The sequence below is a fragment of the Hevea brasiliensis genome, chromosome 11 (genome assembly GCF_030052815.1).
Source record: "Hevea brasiliensis isolate MT/VB/25A 57/8 chromosome 11, ASM3005281v1, whole genome shotgun sequence".
Taxonomy (NCBI): Eukaryota; Viridiplantae; Streptophyta; class Magnoliopsida; order Malpighiales; family Euphorbiaceae; genus Hevea; species Hevea brasiliensis.
The window spans coordinates 57274699-57291112 of record NC_079503.1 but is presented as its reverse complement, the minus strand read 5'-3'; the positions used below and the strand labels follow the sequence as shown (position 1 = coordinate 57291112).

Genomic DNA, 16414 nt, shown 5'->3' with positions numbered 1-16414 from the left:
GATCTTTTTAATCACGATTTTTAATCTTTTCCATTGGTTTCATGTCAATACCTTTTGGGGTTTGTGAAATATGTCGATTTTGAAAAAGTAGTACAATCTGTCTTTGATGTAAAATAATAATAAACCCTGATTTTTGTAAATTTTTGAAGGAGGTTTTTTTTTATTAATTATTAAATTTATAATTTTGTATGACGTATTGGCATATTTTTGAAATTTTTATTTAATTTTTGTACATGTTTTGATAATATTAAAATTTTAAATTTCAAAGTTTATAATTTTTTTTTAAGTTTTAAATTATATTTTGATTTAATTTTAATGTTGTATATGATGTGATATAGTATTATGAAGTGTTAGAATTGGATTAGAAGACCCTTGACCATTACGTAATTGTAGTCAAAATAAAAGTCTAAATTAATTAGGATATAAGTATTAGATTTTAATATAAATTGTTATTAATTTATTTCATATTATAAATAAAATTGGTAAGTAACCCTAAGATAAGTATTAAAAAGAGCAATGATTATGTGAAACTTAATGAGAACAAGACAAAGATAAACATGCTATACTATAAGAGAATGTATTTTTTCAAGAGTAATTTCTTCCAATGGCAACTATATTATTTTAAGTTAATTGTCCATAAATTTTCAAAATAATGATTTTGTATGCAATATGTAGTAATAATAGGATTTTGTTGCATAAAAAATAAAAATTAACTTTATCTACATTTTTAACCCACTTTTATATGAAAATTAAATTATATAAATATTTGGTAAATTAAAATTAATCTTATTTACAAAAAAATATATTTTGGCATATAAATAAATTAAATTAAATATTTAATAAATTATAAAATAAATTAACACGTTAAAAATAAATTATTTTAGGTTGTAATTATTTGGGCCTTATGCTTTTTTAAAATAAAATGTGTATAATTTTATTAATTTAATTATTTTTAGGGTAATTTAATAAAATAATAAATTAATTAGTTCAATAGAAACTTAAAGCTGTTTACAAATTAAATTTGTTTGCAAATTAAATTATCAATACTTAATTAATTTTTGTCACTTAGTAAATGTCAGTAAATGTCACTTAATTAAAAGAAACTCTATGGATAATGATTACTTGTGTATGAAATTTATTTATAAACAATAATTACTATTCAAACTATTTGTGTATAAGTTTAAAAATTGCATATTTAGATAAGAAGTTTGATTAAAAAAAATAATAATAACACATAAGACTTTAAACGAGATTACACCAGGCATAAGGGGGGTGATTGACGCCTTTCCCTTACATATCCACCATCCCAAATCTAGACATTGAGCTATGATAATAACGGTCGTGCAACCTCTGCAAGGACTAATTTGTCATCCATGACTCTATGGGAAAATCGAGTGCATCAATTAACTTCTACCAGAAATTGATGCCTCAGTCAAATGTCCTCGAAAGAAATAATAAATATATCCCGATTATCATCCAAGTGACGACTCCTATTTATCTATGCCTTTATAACATAAATCCTTAGTACCATTATAGTATTATGAGAAAACGATAGTTGCTAGTGAACTCAATTCTATTAAGATTGTATAAATTGCATGTTTAGAAAATGTTATTTAAGGAGGTAATACTTAAGTGAGACCAATCAGACTCCAACATCTTTCCTGAGCATTACTTAGTGTACTTTATACAATTCCAATAGATAATCTTTCGTCTCACACCACATGACCCACATTTTGTCAAAATAAAAACTAATAAAATATCTTGTTCTGACTAGAACATACGTGGCCTCACCAAGGTTGTTCCTAAGTGATGTGGGATCATAACAGAGTATAATAAAAGAGGAAATATTTTTTTTCAAAAAAAAAAACTCCAATAAATTTTAAAAAATAAAAAAAAATAAAAAAAAATAAAAAAAAAAACCCTATCAAAGTTGATGTCAGGAGAAACAACGCATCTCATACAGGCAATGCTAAGAGCACAGTATCTGCGATGACTTAATATCAATACACAATCCACTGTCTTCCAAGAAACCAGCATTCATACTTCAGATGAATGTGCACAGACACACATAATCTAGTAAAACCTCTCTCTGTCATGAGGTGAAGAAAAGTCGATATTTGGACCAAGAGGAATGGTTCCAAATGGATTTATAGAAGGATGGCTTCCATAATAATGACGCTTAATATGTTCCATGTTTACAGTGCTACTCATACCAGGAATTTGGTAAATGTCTTTGGCATAGTTGAACAGGTTTGGGTACTCTCTTAGCAGCTTTTTGTTGCACTTGAAGTGAACTGCTTAAACCTGTAGAAAAAGTACAATTAAATCCATAAGATATACTCACAATCTAATTGGAAAAGTATGTAAAATGCACGTTATTGGCATTTGATAAAGCTCCACAAAGGGCAAACTATGCTGTGGAAGAAATTCAAGATCCCGGATAAAATTCTAGGGATAGTAGTCATTTTTCATAATAATACTAGTTATTTAATATATATATATATATATATATATATATATATATATATATATATATTTAGAGAGAGAGAGAGAGAGAGAGTTTTTCTATAGTTGCAAAAGAAAAACATTAGTTAGGCCACAAATTACTGTCACTAGACCATAAAACAAATTATTACTAGAAAATAAAAAAATTCTACTTATCTAGACAAACAAGTCAACATGTTGATGGTCATATTCTTAAGACTATATAAATTATTCTAGAATATTGTAGAATATAGAGAAGGCAGCAATTGTTTTAGAGTTTGTTAGCTTGTAGTTGATGTGGCTTTTAGTCATTGGATGAACTGTTGTATATAAACAATATCGAAAGTAAAGAATGTGATCTGCTCATTCCTACAGTTTTTTTCTTTACAAGTTTCTTCATATGCTTGTAGTTGATGTGGCTTTTAGTCATTGGATGGACTGTTGTATATAAACAATATCGAAAGTAAAGAAATGTTATCTGCTCATTCCTCCTGTTTTTTCCTTTACAAGTTTCTTCATATTCTCATCCTTAAATTCTTTTCAGCAGCTGAGAAGGCAGGGGAAAAGAAAATAAAACTTGGGGAAAGCCTGGAATCTTGTAGTCCATGTGTGACATCTTACATGTCCTCCATAGATGAAAAGAGGATTATATGCAAGTCAAGAAATATGTCTGATAATATATCTATATGTACTTTTCATGTGAAAATCTAGTACCTCATCAAATCTTATGAGGGAAACAAACAACCGAATATCTGCTTCGGACAGAGTGTTTCCACATATATAGCGTTGCTTTCCAAGTATTCTGTCACATTTATCAAGTGCTTCATACAATAGTTTAACAGCCTGCAGTGAAGGACCAATGAAATTTTCAACTAAGGAAAGAAATATTCAATAAATGCATACCTGGCCTAGTTTATCCCAAAATAATACACCATTAAATAGCTTACCTCCTCATAAGGCCCTTGCTTCCTTGCAAACCCACATTTATAAACACCATTATTTATACCATTGTATATCCATTCATTGGTTTCATCAATCTGAGTTTGCAAGTGCGAAGGATATAGGTCCAAAGCTGAATTCTCAGCTATATCATTAAATTCAGTATTGAACATTCGAATAATCTCAGAACTCTCATTATTAACAATTGTCTTGAGCTTCTTATCCCATAGCACCTATCACAAAACAAACACAGAACATTATTGAAGAGAATGTAGAAAACAAGAGATAAAAAGACAACTTTATGAGGAATAAACATACAGGAACTGTATATTTTCCAGCATAGTTTGTACTTGCAAGCTCATAAAGTTCCCTTATACTTTTTGCCCCATTCAAAGGGTCAGGCTCAGCTCCTGGTTCCTCTGTCTCTGAAGCAGGAAAAACCCATCCCATATGTTCATCACTGTCCTTGGTTCTTTCCCATATGGGTTTCGCAGACTGAACAGAGTAAGGAAGAAAGAAAAATAACACTTTAGTCATTATAATCTGAATCTATGTACGAATAATTTTATTTCAAAATTTACCGTGAAACTAATGGCTTTCTCAAGTCCTTTAATCTTCAAGTATGCAAGGCACCTGGAAGCCCAGGGACAGGCATATGATATATAAAGATGATACCTTCCGGATTCTGCTGGATATTGACAATTCGGGTCTCGTGAAATAAAGTTGCGGAATGTTGAAACAGTCCTCAAAAAAGCCCCCGAGTCAGACATTTCATCTAATGCAGATCGAGCCATCAGAAAATGACCTTATGAATTACAGAAATTCAAAAAGCTTTAGGCTATCAAACAAAACCAGGATTATTAACAGCAAATCCAAAGGCAAGCTATCTAAAATATAGAATTAGCAAGTGGTAAACAACTAAATTTTATGAGCATCTATACAGAGGTGAAATGACCAAATTTTTTGTCAGAAGCCTGCTGCTAACGATAGGATGACCATCAACACTTCCAGGAGTGCTGCAATTTATTTTGCAACAAGTGATCTCAGGCACTAGAAGGGCATAACACAATACTAATTATTTAAAAGTTCTAATGACTAATGAAAACAAGGAAATTAATTCCATAAGTATTGCAGGAAACTACTCTCTCTCTAAAGCAAAGGAAGAGTTCATCGAGCGTTATCACACAAGGTTCCCGATCTGAATTTCTGAATCTAATTAAACCAATCATTAAGTATGCCAAACTGAAACTAAAAACAGATCAAGTCATGAGCGATTAATTACTAAAAGCACATGAGAAAAAAAAAAAAAAAAAGAGTTGAGGAAACCTCAAAAAACCCCTTTTTTTTTCTTTGTTTGTGAACTACTTCTTATTTTATTAGTTTTCACAATTTTTTAAAATAATCTATAAATAAATTTAAAAATAATAATAAATATAAAATCTAGTTGACATGGAGAGAGTTTAGTAATCATAGCACTCTTATAATAACTTGGAAATACAGGTTTAGAATTTTGTTATCAAAAAATATATAAAATATAACTCTTCTAAGTGTATGTATGAATATAAAATTATAATTACAAATTTAAAATAAAATTGACACATAAGTATATAATTATGATTTACATATATTTATTTAAATTAATTTTTTTAACTGTGCGATGTTGGTTATAATCTTTTTATATATAATTTTGGATTATTTTTTTACATAACATAATATTATTATAATATATTAATTTTAAATGATCAATTAAATTTAGTTATTTGTTATCATAATATTAAATTACTATGACTGTATATTACTCTTAATTATTGATTTATATATTTTTTTAATTTTTTATATATAATTAGTCAATTAATACTAAACAAGATAGGAGCTTATTATTTTAATCCATTTTTTTTATTTTATTATTTATATACTCTAAGGTTTCTTAGTTTCACTATTTATATATTTTAGTATAATATAAATATATTAACTGAGAGATTTTTTTTACATATAATTTGAAGTAATTATTATAAAAATTACTTATGGTATTAAGTTTTAGGAGTCTTAACACAAAAAATTAAAGTCAAAATAAAATCAAAATTTATGAACTGTTAAATAATTAACTTTAATTTTTTTATTAATTAAAATTTAAATATTATAAGTTTGTGAATATTTAGAATAATTAAAAAAATAAATTAGTGGAAGTGAGATTTAGTATTTATGAATTTTTATTAATTTTATTACAATGGATTAAATAATTGTTAATGAATTAATAATATTTATATTATTAAGATTATAGAATTACCAAAATTTTAAATTAAAAATTATACCAGAATTTTTTATATAAGTAGAATTACTATTAAAATTATATTAAAAATTTTATTTTATTTTAATTATACTAATATTAGAAATAAAATTTATTTACAAATTTAATTTGTCACATAAACTTTCATAGCGACATATTATTTGTTACAAAAATTATTAACAGTGAATTATTATGAATTAATTAATGATAGATTTATTGTTGCTCAGTATTATTATTAGCAATGTATTCATGTACAATTCACTCAAAATACTACTGTTATTCTTTTTTAGCTTAAATAATATTCCTAATAGAATATAATTTGAATTTTAATAAAAAACCAATTTAATCAATCAAATTAAAAAATTTGCAAATATTAATAAATTTTTATATTATTTATTGACAATTTAAATTTAAATATAAAATTAATCTAACTAATTAAATTAAATATATATTTTTTAAATAACTTAAAAGGCTATTCCCTTTGTCTCCCTTTTCAACAATGGAAAGAAATCAATACCCAACACCAAAAGATATGGTTAATGATGGTGGTTATTTAATTTAACTTTTGCGGTAACACTTAATAGGTAATTCTCGATTATATAAATTAAATATGAAAGTTAATTTTATTGATTTAAAGAGAAAATATAATTTTATAGTTTTTGAAATAAGAGATATAACCTTAATTAATTTATAAATTAATTAAAAAATATTCCTAACCGTAAAAATAATGAAATGAAAACATATTTATGAATAAAACTCTAACCATTTTATCTCTATATGTTTCATTTTAGGAAAAAACTATCAAAATAATTTATTAGATGATATATATATATATATATATATATATATATATATATATATATATATATATATATATATATATATATATATATATATATATATATATAATGTGTTGTATATAGCTGTTTTGCTTCATTTAAGATATCAGATATGAGCAAATCGAGTTTATTAACTATTTATACACATATTTGGGAAGAAATAGAAAAAATATATTCCTATGAGATTTGCAATTCTATTTTTACAAGAATCTATTAAATGGCTAATTAGTTCTTAAATAACTATTATTAATAAATTATATTTCTTTTATAAAATTTTATTTCAGATTGTAATAAAAAAACTTAATTAAGTGAAAGTTAAATATAAATAAGACTAAAAATTTTAAATTTATATAAATTTTAAAATTAATTTAAATAATAAAATTAATATAATAATTATAAATAAATATAAGTAATTAAAGGTATTTTTTGCAAATAATAAAAGTATTAAGTCTTTTAAACTTCCTTGCATAATGATAAATTATAACTATCCAACCATAATATATTAATGTGGGATAGTTATTATAAATTTTGTTGTTGGGCGAATATAATTTGTTCATAAATGTAAATATGGTTATGACGGATTAAAGTAAACATCATTTATTTCCACTAAAAAATCATCTTTTAATTGTTGGTGGGTAATGCTTTTATTATAAATTATTATTATTATTATTTAAAACTTGTAATTATTATAATTTCAGTATATGATAATTTTAAATTTTAAATCATATACCGGATTGTATTTTGTTAATGATTTTTAGAATAATTAAATCGTTGATATATTTTTTTTAAATATTTAATAATTAAAATTTTAATTTAAAATTTATATTTTATTTAATGATTTTATTTAATTATCTCATAATATTTTTAAACTTAAATGATATCTACTAATATTTCTAAATTTAAAAGGCTTATACTTCCCAATAACTTTTTAAATTTAATAGAACTAGAGTTTGAACTCTAAATATTTACACAGTTTATATAAAATAAATTATAAATTTAAAAATTTTCATATAATATATTTAAATTTCTTTTATTTAAATGGAATTCTATTTAAATTAGAACTTGTTAATATAAAATTTTATTATATAATGGTATAGCCTGTATTTTTTTTTAATAAATTTTCACTAGATAAATATTAAATTTTAAGCATACAGGGCTTAGAACAAGCCAATAAACATTGGTAAATACATCAAAGAAGTTAAAATGTTCATGTAGGGATGGGCCTTGTGAAGGAATAAGAAATTTGACTAGAATGAATTGAGAATCAAGAAATAATATTGAACCATAAAAAAATAAGTCAAGATAAAGCAATATAACACCAAAATCAAACTTTAACAAAATTCAGTTAAAAAGAAAGAATTTTTTTTTGGTATTTTTATGAATTAAGATGTAGTAGTAGTAAAAGGTAAAAACAAAAGAATAACTATTCAATGTAAATTTTGATAAGAGTAATCTCGTCATAAAAAATACAATCCCAATAAAGACACTACACAAGGAACTCTTGTGATAAGTTAGAACTTCGCCATAAACAAATAATATTTGATAAAAAATAAGAAGCAGTACTTGCTATTGTGATAAAAACTCATAATGTTTTAAGCTTATGAGAGATGGCCTTTTTATAGGCTGATTACAAGCACTATAAAGAAAAGATAGCAGGGTTACTAAATAGGAAGTTTGAATAGTTTTTTAGGATAAATTTTAACAACTGCCCCTGAATTTATATAGTTATAACACTACAGTCCTTTAACTTTAAAATGTAACATAAAACTCCCTAAACTTTCAAATTTTGCATAGTAAAATCCCTCTGACTTTCAATTATTGATTTTTTAGTTAGAAATTGATGTAAACAACTCTCATATGGTGTTTTGTCAATAATTTCTCTCTCCTTTTTTATGCAAAGTGTAAAATTATTCTTTCTAAATGTGAAAAATTACTCTGTTTGTAGAAAAGAAGAATGATTTAATTTACACATGGCTTGAGAGAGAAAAGAAGAATACTAATTAAGCTCCATACTGGAATTGTCCAGGTCAGCATCTAATTGAAAAACTAGTAATTAAAGGTTAGAGAGATTTTACTGTGCAAAATGTGAAAGTTGATAGGATTTTGTATTACATTTTTAAGTTGAGGGACTGTAATGTTACAACCAGATAAGTTCAGGGACGGTTGTTAAAATTTATCCTAGTCTTTAAAATAAGGAATAATGTTGAATTTTTTTTAAAAAAAAAATACACTTCAACCTTTTCAACATTATTTCCTTCCTTATTTCCTAATAAGAAATGTGTCCATATGTTGATGCACGAATTTGAGGAGATTTGTTAACTTTTCAACCTTATTTCCTTCCTTATTTGCAAGATATTACAATCTTTTCTTGATTTCTTTGACTTGGTCAATTTCAAACAGTAAATGGGAGGCCTTTTATATCATATGGGCTTATTTTCTTCATACTCAGCCCATTATTTTTGTTTTAACTTAAGCCCAATGTGACACCCCTTACCCGTCTACAGTGTAGCCAAGCAAGTTATGCCACTCAGTGTGTCGGAACACCAATTCATGTTTCAATTTCAATTAATCCCTTTTTATTCATTTATTTATAATTTTTTATAAATCTAAATTTTTTCGCAAATTTTATAGAAAATCCGACAGAGTGCCGGCTATAAATTGGAAAACATTTCTTCTAAACTTGTTTAAAAACACTTCCAATATAATTATAATCTCAATCTCAGTCAACCACCAACATTTTTCAACAATTTCTCAAATCAATTCAGTATCTCAAAATTCACATTCATCTCATATCACACCCAATTCAATGAGAAATACTCATATTTATTTCTGAACACAGCTCATAGGTAATTACAGCAAAAATATGATTACATGAGTTTATAATATACATAACAAAAGTTTACAAATACAAAAGACTTTGGTAGCCCAATGTCCTACCAATGCACTGTAATTTGTGAGGTGACTTTGAACTCTGAGTGCAGATCTGAAAACTCACCTTGTATGAGGTCTGCTGGACTCCCCAGCTATGTCTCCAGTACCTGCGCGTGGCAAAAGCGACGCACTAAGCAATTCTGCTTAGTGGTGACAATATAAAATAAAATAAAATAATAACATGTATGCAGAATGTATATTTACATTTTTGTGTAGACTTCATTTCAAATATTTATTGCAATATTATTCGATTAAAGTTTGGTAAGATTTATTAATATTGCCCGAGTAACCTATACTAGTTGATCGGATCGATAAACGGTAACCGACATCGGGTACTAAGTACCTCGGACTATCACACCATTGGTCACATTGTGTCTTCCGGTGTGCAACAGAATAGCTAATAAGCTGTAATAATTATCGGAGATTAAACCCGAGTATAACAACTCAATATCATAGCCAAAGGCTATTATGTCACAGAATGGCATGGAAAGCTATGAAATACAGAATGGCATGAAGCCATATGCAGTACTGCTAACAGAACCCTATTGGCATGCCAACCTATCCAAACCAATCACATTAGGCCTACTAGGGCATTTAACACGTTTCATTTATGTAATTCTTTGAAATTGAATTTTTTTTGTGATTACTATTCATTTCATTGGTCAACTAAAATGTTGACTTTTGCATTGGAAATAGGTAAATTAGTTTAAATATCATCAACATACCACATTTTGCATTTTAAACTTGTTGGTATTGGTTGCCAATACCATCTCTAAGCTTAATGTGAATTGGACAGAATTTTTAGTTTTCAAGCTTTGAGTTTACTGTTCCATTAGTCACTTTTACAGTGGGAATTTGGAAAAATGATCAACATGAAAGTTGTTCCTTATTTTGTCTAGTTGAATTTTATTTTTTGAATCACTCTATTTGGAGTTTTGTAGCTCAAGTTATGGTCCATAAACCACAACTAGCCGGATTGAAATTTTTCTGGACTGACCATATCTACAGTGCAGTGAACAGTGATTGAAACTCCCTTGTTGGATAGGTTCTGGTCATAATTTGGGTTAGGTTTTTTCATGAAAGTTGTTGGTCTATATCTCAGCTTGTTGCTGGTAAAATTTTAGGTCAATTGGACCATTCTACACTGATTTATGGCCAAATGACCAAACACTGTTCATTTAGTCATTCTGCAGAAATAGACTGCAGGTCACCCGGATTGGGGCAAGCTTTTGGTCTACTTGGTTTGGTCTTATGGGCATGGTTTCTTCACCAAAGTTGTGGTTTCTTCACCAAAGTTGTGCCATTATGTGTCTAGTTTCATGTCCAATTGGTCTTGCACCAATTGAACCTCTACAATTCAAGTTATGGCTGTCCAAACCTACTGGACTCATGTCCAATTCTGCAGGTCACCTAGGGCAGCCACACTAAACCTAAATCCCATCACTAAACACACTTCATTTCTTGTTTACCAATAACCAAATGGTCACTAATTGACCATTAAAACTCACTTTCACCATTACATTTTCAAAGTCTTCATTTTATACTCAAACCCTAACCCTATCATCTCCAATCTTGCACTTAACTAGCCTTTTATCATTTTACTTGAGAGACTATTGTTAAGGCAGCCCTATTACCATTTTAGCTCCATGAGAATCATCAAAACCTTACCACATCCATGGCTGCCAAAATTATAGGATGGGAATACACATGATATTTATTAAATTTCTTTGCACTTTTACACTCAATCATGCTCCTTCAACATGAATTTAAAGAGAAAATCTAATTTAAGTCACTAACCTCTAATGGAGTGAATTTCCCACTTGCTCAAATTCTTGTTTTCCTTTTCTTTTTGCTTCCACAAGAATCACCAAGATGATAGAACAAATTTTTGTGTTGACAATTAGGGTTTTTAGTGAAAGAAAGCTAGGGAAATGGAGGTTGAAAGGTTTGTTAATGGTGGAGTAAGGAGAGGTGTATGGGGCGGCTTGAAGAAGAAGAGAGGGCTGCTGTTTGGGTTTCTAGAATTCTGCCGCCTTTCTCTATTTTTATTGTATTTTAATTGTCTTGCTTTAATTTGATTGGCCATAGCATTTTTAATTACCTCATGCTTAATAAATCCCATTATTTTCATTTTCTTTTCTTTCATTGCCTATTCATTTTAAAATAAAATTTCATTAATATTTGTTCATATTTTATGTCATATAATTCACTTGCATAAATGGACAAGTTGGTCAAAAATTACCTCTGAAGGCGAAATGACCAAAATGCCCTCCGTTTGGCTTAACAGACCAAAATTGTCTGTACTGATTGAAAAATTTTCCTAAGTATTTTCTTGGCATTCTAATGCCATAGAAACCTCAATGACCCTTCTCTAGAGTCTCAAAAATTATTTTATGAATTTTCCCCCAGGTCTAGGGCTCCTAGTTGCGAGAATCGCAACTTCCTACTAGGTTACCCATCGCTTGGGCACCGGCTCATTTAACTTGGTTGTATTTTATTTCTAAAATTTTTCCTAAATTTTTCTTGTTAATATTTGAGTTAATTATGGTTCCTCACTTTAGTTTAAATATTTTTCCGAACGTTCTAGCTGTCCGGTCCAACACTGGTCACCGGAACAGTAGAATGTACGGAGTTGCTACAGGGAGGGTGTTACACCCAAACATTTTAACATGCAGCCAACTCACACGCCCTATAACACCCCCTACTCGATCCACACTGAAACCGAGCACAAGAATGCCACATTCTGTGCTATAAACACCTAAACTTGTATTTGAACAATTTTCTTCCTTAATGTTTACTTTTTATTTTTAATAAATACCAAAGGGAAAACTACAAGACTTTTCCCTAAACATATAATATCCACTTGTTAATAACACCTGTTAATAATAATATTTTCAATTTCCAAGTTTAACAATATTGATAATTAATTCTCATCATATTTGTATTTAACTTCATTCCTTCATCATATGCAAATATTAACATAACATATATTCTAGCATAGAATTGTAAATGTAACAAAATATATTTATACTTAAATTTACAGTCATCCAAAATGAATTTACATAATGTGATTTTTAGTACATGGCAATGGGTATACAAAAATGAGTGACAAAACAAATTTATTGTTGTTATTGAATCTACCACAAAGTCCAAGTATGAGGTGACTTTGGACTTTCCTATAGATCCACTCTCTCCTCTCTTATCTCTATCCACTCCTTACCTTATGTACCTACACGAGGAAAAACCTATGCGCTAAGCTCTACAGCTTAGTGGTGCACTCTTAATTTAAAAATAAAAGCAAATCTTGCATACATACCGTGAGAGATTTTATAAATAATAATAAAAAATAAAAAAAACTCAAAACATTCAAATCTATGACCATTTCCAATTGTAAATATACTAAATCGATTAAATGATACAATTATTATATGAAATCTTTAAAGTTTCAAGGTTTAACATAATTCTCATTATATTTTTGCACATTTTCTTAATTACATCACATTTTAAGATTTGTTATATACCCACAGTAACCTATGATAGAACTATAGGGACTGGATATGGGACTCTAGTATTGAACACTTGGTGCCTCTATATAATTATCAATATAAGCTCCCGGTACTGAACACTTGATGTCTCTAACTGGTTCAACAATGGGCACTCAGTGCCTCTATAGTCATTCATCAACCCATTAACATAATTAATGCAGTACTGCTAATAATGTCCCCTATCACACCCTACTCCTCCGTAAGATGTAACATGATCCCATAGTATACCTAATGAACTACCGTACTTCGCCTACCGGTAACCCATTAAATATACTACAAGAGATTTTAAATCAATTTTCGTGAAATTTAAATCATTGATTAAAATCTGGTGTTATAAAATTTTTTCAAAATTTCGGCAGAGTGCTGGTTGTATTTAGAGAAAATAGTTCTTCAAAACCTGCAAAGAAACACACTTCCAATATGTTTTCTCAAATACAACTCTAATAACTTCATTTCAACTCATAATTCAATTCATTTTCAAACCAATCTCATCATAGAGAACATTTCATTGATTACAAGACTCAACATTTATATCACAATTGTAACATCCTCATTTTAGCTAGTCCGCATACCATCTGCTCGTGACCAAAGGTCATCCTGATACTAGAACGTTCGAAAAAAATATTTTAACTAAAGTAAGGAACCAAAAATTAACTCAAATATTAATAAGAAAAAAAATTTAAGAAAAAATTTATAAAATAATTTTTGGGACTCCATAGAGGTTCTTATGGCATTAGAATGCCAAGAAAATACTTAGAAAAATTTTTCAATCGGTATAGACAATTTTGGCCCGTTAAGCCAAACGGAGGGCATTTTGGTCATTTCGTCTTCAGAGATGATTTTTGACCAACTTGTCCAATTAAATAAATAATTTATATAACATAAAATATAAATAAATAGTCAAAAATTTAATTGCAATTAAATAGACAAAAAATGGAGAGGAAATGAAAGAAAATGGATTTATGACATCATCATGATGTCGTTAAAACTCACCCAACCAACCCAATCTTGACACATGGCATAAAAATATATAAAAGAGGTAAAATGGGCTGGAAAAAGAAAGAAAACTCAGTTGCTTCTTCAACCTTTGGGGCAGCCAAAAACGTGGAGAGAGAGAGAGAGGAAGGAAAAACTCCATTGAAGCTCACCCAAGCTCCCAACCTCACCCAATCTCACTCCAAAACCCTAGCCTTCTTCACAAAAAAATTGACCTAGCACCTTGAGGAAACTTTGGGCAGCAAAAAGAAAGAAAAATCAAGAAGTTTTCTAAGCTAGGGAAACTCTCCAACAAAGGTTAGTGTACCAACCATGAATTTTTCTTTAAATTCATGTTAAGCACTTTGAATATGTGTAAATTGCAAAGAAAAATTGTTGAATACCATTGGGATGGAAACCCTAGATTTTTGGTAGCCATGGTTAGGGTTTGATTGTGTTGAGTTTAATAAAATTAAAAGACTATCATGGCTGCCCATAATATGTATTTACTAAGTGGATTGAAGAAATGCAATGAAAATGCATGAAGGGTAATGTGTGAGTTAGGGTTTGGGATGGAAAAATGGGATTTTGACCATGTGATGATGAAAATAGGTTTTAATGGTCAATTAGTGACCATTTAGTTTTGTTTAAATTAAAAATAAAGTGTGTTGAGTGATGGGATTGGGTTTGGTGTGGCTGCCATGAAAGGGACCTGCAGAATGGAGTGACCTGCAGAATTGGACTTGAGTCTAGTAGGTTTAGGTAGCCATAACATGAATTGTAGAGGTTCAATTGGTGCAAGGCCAATAGGACATGAAACTAGACACATAATGGCACAACTTTGGTTGAGAAACTATGCCCATAAAACCAAACCATGTGGACCAAAAGCTTGCCCAAATCCGGGTGACCTGCAGTCTGTTTCTGCAGAATGACCAAATGAATAGTGATTGTTCATTTGGCCATAACTCAATGTAGAAAGGTCCAATTGACCTGAAATTTTACCAGCAACAAGCTAAGATATAGACCAACAACTTTAATGAAGAAACATACCCGAAATTATGACCAGAACCTATCCAACAAGGGAGTTGCAATCACTGTTCACTGCACTATAGATATGGTCAGTACAGAAAAATTCCAATCTGGCCAGTTGTGGTTTTTGGACCATAACTTGAGCTAAAAATCTCCAAATGGAGTGATTCAAAAAAGGAAATTCAACTAGACAAAATAAGGAACAACTTTCATGTTGATCATTTTGCCAAATTACCACTACAAAAATGACCAATGGAACAGTAAATATAAGGTATGAAAACTAAAATTTCTGCTCAATTAACTTTAAGCTTAGAAATGGTATTGGCAAGCAATACCAACAAATTTTGAATGCAAAATGTGGTATGTTGGGAGTATTAAAACCAATGTACCTATTGTCTATACAAAAGTCAACATTTTGTTGACTAATGAAGTGAATAGTAACACCAAAACTTGAAATTCAAAAATTGTAAAACTTAAAAGTGCAAAATGCCCTAGTAGACTTAACAAGATTAGTTTGGATAGCTTGGCATGCCAATAGGGTTCTGTTAGCAGTACTGCATATGGCTTCATGCCATTCTGTGTTTCATGGCTTTCCCATGCCATTCTGTGACATAATAGCCTTTGGCTATGTTATTGAGTTAATATACTTGGGTTTTGACCCTGATAATTATTACAGCTTGTTAGCTGTTCTATTGCACACCGGGAGACACAATGTGACCAATGGTGTGATGGTCCGAGGTACTTAGTACCCAGTGCCAGTTTACCCGTTTATCTAGTCCAGTCAATTAGTATGGGTTACTCGGGCAATGTTAATGAACCTTACCAAAATTTTAATCGTATAATAATGCAATAATACCAGAAATTAAGTCTACCCAAAAATGAAATCATACATTCTGCATAATTATTTTATTCTATTTTATTTTATATTGTCACCACTAAGTAGAATTGCTTAGCGCATCGCTTTTGCCACGCGCAGGTACTGGAGACCTAGCTGGGAGCCCAGCAGACACCAGACAGATTGAGCCTACAGAGTTGCATCAGGAGTTCAGAGTCACCTCACATCTGCACTGCATATGGTAGGACATTAGGACTATAGGTGGCTCTTTTGTATTTTGCATTTTGTATTAGTTTGGATTGTAACTATAAACTCCTGTAATTATGTATTAATGTAAATATATGAAATTTCATATTATTGAGATTTTCTGCATTATGTATGTTGATAAATGAAATGTTGAGAATTATTTATGAATATGCTTCAAGTGATGAAGTGAACAGAAAAGTTTTGAAAATAATATCGTGATTGAGATTGAGATTTTGAGATTGGCTTGAATATATATATAATGGAGTTTGGATTTGGAAATTATTTTGGAAGTGTTTTTAAACAG

General features: G+C 29.1%; 1 pseudogene; it reads right to left on the bottom strand.

Annotated features, from left to right (window-relative positions):
- Nucleotides 1-1901: 1901 nt before the first annotated feature.
- LOC131170602 (uncharacterized) lies at nucleotides 1902-4683 on the bottom strand (annotated as a pseudogene).
- Between the last annotated feature and the right edge of the window lie 11731 nt (nucleotides 4684-16414).